At 47.6% G+C, this 3898-nt stretch overlaps 1 long non-coding RNA gene across 1 annotated transcript in view; it reads left to right on the forward strand.

The window, feature by feature from the left end:
* Window positions 1-272: 272 nt before the first annotated feature.
* LOC126502225 (uncharacterized) overlaps window positions 273-3898 on the forward strand; it is a 29129-nt gene continuing 25503 nt past the window's right edge. Inside the window, exons 1-2 of the long non-coding RNA XR_007591866.1 lie at window positions 273-648; window positions 3082-3182. This is a non-coding gene — a long non-coding RNA (uncharacterized lncRNA). The remainder of the gene's footprint in view (window positions 649-3081; window positions 3183-3898) is intronic.

A 3898-nucleotide genomic window follows, 5' to 3' on the forward strand; every position in this document is an offset into this window, starting at 1 on the left:
GCTCGCCAAGGACGAACAGTCAAGGTTCCGCGGACAGAACTAAAGAACGGCACGCTGGGAGCTGTAGTCTCCCTGGGAGACGCAAGACCGGGGGGAGGGGAGAGGGTTCCTGGAGCATCCTGGGAGATGTAGTCAAGCCTATACGCCCAATAGGGAACGAGGTATTACGCGCTGCATTCTGGGAAGTGTAGTCTTCCTGCGACCTCGCGCCTATGAGGTGAAGAGGCGCCCAGCCTGCCGCCATTATAGGTCTCGAGGAGCGGCAGCGGAGAGAGCCAGCGCGCAGGCGGGCTCAACCCCGGGCCGGGCGGGCCCCGCCTCCAGAGAACCTGGAGCCCGCCCCTCGCCCAGGCTCCGCCTTCCCCCACGTGTCTGCGGCCGAGGGGAGGCGCCTGAGCCGGAGCGGGCTCTCCACCGGTCCGGCCCGGTCCTCACACAGGTCTCCGTCAGCGGCTGCCGGATGCTTCCGCCCCGGCTTTGGCGGGCCGGGCTGGACGCTTAGTGCCCGGCTCGTGCCCTGCCAGAAGCGCCCGCGGGGGTGGCAGCGGCCTCCGCCCCGCGGAGACCGAGCTGCTGGAGGACGAGGCGGCGGCCGCGGGGAGGAGGATGGGGGCTAACCAGTTAGTGGTGCTCAACGTGTACGACATGGTGAGTGCGGCCCCTGGCGGCCCGTGCGAGCCGGCCGACCGGCCCGCTGGGACCCCGGCCCCTTCCTGCCTGGCGTCCCCGCCTCCAGCTTAGTTCTCCGGGATGGGGGGAGGGGACCGTCGCGCTGTCTCCTAATCCCCAGACTGGCCGGCGCGCCTCCGGGAGAAGCCCAGTCGGCCCGAGGGAGGGCTGGGGCACGACCCTCCTCCGAGCTCGGCTCCCCTGACTGTGGGCCCGACCCCTGGGCGGGTGAGCCGTGTCCCCTCCGAGGCTTCCGTCGCCGTGCGACCTCGGCGCCACCGCCTGGCCTCCGAGCTGCCCGCTTGCCCCCTCTGCCCTGCTCCTGCTGACCCTTGGCGGCCTCCAGATGCTCAAGTCTCCCACCAGCTCCCAAGCCCCTCGAGTCTAGAAAGTCACAGCCGCGATGCGGACGCTAGCGTCTCCCCAAAGGTGAACCGGAGCCAGCACACCCTCGCCTCCGAGGCCGCCTCATTAAAATGAATGAAGCTAAAATTTATCTAGAAAATAGCCCGGTTGAATTATTTAGAGACCACAGAGGTGCTCCTGTGCTAAGATTCTGGAGACCACTTTGCAGGTGACGCAACAGGTGGATGACATGACCAGTAGAGAGGGAAGGGAAGCCCTGTTTATTGTGTCGTCTAACTTTGAAGAACTGTAGACCCCCAGAGCAGGGGCCAAAGACTGGCCCCCCGTGGTTGCACTTGCAATACCCATAGAATGGTCGCCACAGTGAGATGCAAGTTTGGGTTTGTTCCCTTGCCTTTGGTGACTTCATTTTTTTTTTGTTTTGTGGAGGATTACCTTAGCTTGAAAAGCCTGAAATTTTTTGTATGTGCGTTGACAGATGAGAAATTCTCCGTCATTATTTCTGTTGGCTTAAAAATACTGAAAGAAATTCGGCAGTAGGGAGTCTTGGTTCTTATTTACAGCTCTAAGCTCTTTGTATTGTTTATACAATACAAATATACAAGGGAACTATTGATGGCTAGGGATGCCTCATGCCATATCTAGGAGTCAACATTGACAGCCTGTAACTACAAGTGAGGCTTCTAGGAGGTTCCAGTGTAAGTCTGGAGATGAAAGGAGGTAGGTTAATAGACGAGGAAAAGTGAATCATGATTGAAAAAGTTGAATAACAAGAGATTCTAGAAGAGCATATGACTAATAGCCCACACTACTACTGGTTAAGAAATTATTCTCTGGATTTAAGCTTTTTGTGTTCCATTCCATGGGAATCCTTTCTTCAGACTTAATATTGCACTTTTATTATTTCTGTGCCTTCTGCCTATCAGACTCTGAATTTTTTTTAATTGATGGAAACTATTATATACTCTCCTTCTGGATATGTTTGACTCTGGAGAATATATATTGCGGTATCATCTCTATTTTTAATAAATTAGGAGTATACAGTGACCAATGGCCATAGTTATAGAGTTTTGCTTTTTAAATTGAAAATGCATTACATGACATATAGTGTGTGTTCTGTGAATTGGGAAAATTGTTACTAATTAGTGAGGGCTAGGGAAGATAATCAAACTATGTTTTTTAGGGGAAGAGTGTTTTAAGTGATGATAAAATATGAAGCAATTAAAAAAATTTATTGCTCCTATCTAGTTGCAGAGAAAGCAGACAGAAAAAAAGAGTGAGTGACCTTCCCAGGTGACTAAAAGCAGGGTCTAGAATTTCTAGATGACAGTCTTGATTCAGTATTGTCTCTGCTGAATGATTCCCTTAATTATTTCTTACATGTTGCTTATTTCATCAAGAGGAAGAGAAGCATTTGAATAAAAATGTTTTAGAAACTTGCCCTTGTATGTTCTTTTGAGGAATTTTGATCTATGACTGCTTATATCACTAATTCGGAAACTTATGGTTACTTAGTTTTGACCCTGTAGAATCCACAGATAGGATGTTACCTCTGCTCTCAGGAATTTGGGATAGCATAAGGAAGACACAAGAAGGGTTATCATTTGAAGCAGATCAGCATTATTTTACTAGGAGCAGAAGAGGGTGCAAAGGAGATGATGGTTTTGTAGCTGTAGAATTAGGAAATGCGGAAAGAGAAAAAGGGGTGAACTAGAGGCAGTGGCCGGATCAGTCAGCGTGAAAAGGACAAGAGTAGGGAAGCACAGGCTGACCTGGGAACTTTTAGCTGGAAGGTAGGATGCTTGAAAGAAAACAACTGGAGTGAGGGAAGGATTGTGAGGACTCTGTGAGCCAGGGAAAACACTTGTTTTCCTCGAGGGGAACACGATGTGATCACAGACTTTAGCACAAAGCCAAGTGGATTAAGGTGTACATTTTTCTCTGTTACACCCATTTTTCTCATATCAGTTGTACTTTTTGATGTGTTTTGCTTGATGTTTAGGGTAAATTCCTTTTATCTTTGGTTATAATTTCTGTTCTTTGTAGATGCCTTTGATGATAATTGTGTTTGTTTATAAGCCTGGTATATCATCTATTCCAAAATCAACCACTGGATTTTCCTGTTGCAATCATCGATCAATTGCCATGTATGTATCCTTGTGTCTCTTTGTCACCTGCTTCAGCTGTGACTGTATTTTTCCTGTTCACTAGATTGGATGGCTGTATATCATTCCTCCTTTTCTACACCTACCACATAGATGTAAATAATGAGCAGGGTTGCGTGCTGCCTTTCTTTTTGTGGAGGACTAATATGGTCCTCCAGAGATTATGCTAAATTGTTAACTTTTTTTTTTTTGGTGATTATAGTTCTCTGTATACTTTGGGGCAACCTACTACCAATTAAATAGGGCCAGGTGTAATTCTCTGAAACTTGGGAATGGATTATTCATATATCCCTAATTTATCTGTATTTATAGAAAGTCAGGCAAATCAGATTTCTTTCCATTACTGGAATAAGTCTGTTATATTTGCTTTAACTTAGTCTTTATTTTTAATAGCTCCAAAATTTCTGTATTTCAGGCTATGTTAGCTACTAAGGAATTTCTTAAAAATTAAAATTTGCAAGTGTTTATGTTTATCAATTCATCCCAGACACAAGTTTCTTCCTTTTAAAAATAGTACCTGTGCATTTTCAGAGCCTTTAAAAAACAGAAAAGAAGGCCGGGCGGTGGTGGCGCACGCCTTTAATCCCAGCACTTGGGAGGCAGAGACAGGCGGATCTCTGTGAGTTCGAGACCAGCCTGGTCTACAAGAGCTAGTTCCAGGACAGGCTCCAAAACCACAGAGAAACCCTGTCTTGAAA

This window comes from Alexandromys fortis, unplaced genomic scaffold (assembly GCF_014885135.2).
Source record: "Alexandromys fortis isolate MF-2015 unplaced genomic scaffold, M_Fortis_MF-2015_v1.1 scaffold_51, whole genome shotgun sequence".
In the NCBI taxonomy this organism is placed as follows: Eukaryota; Metazoa; Chordata; class Mammalia; order Rodentia; family Cricetidae; genus Alexandromys; species Alexandromys fortis.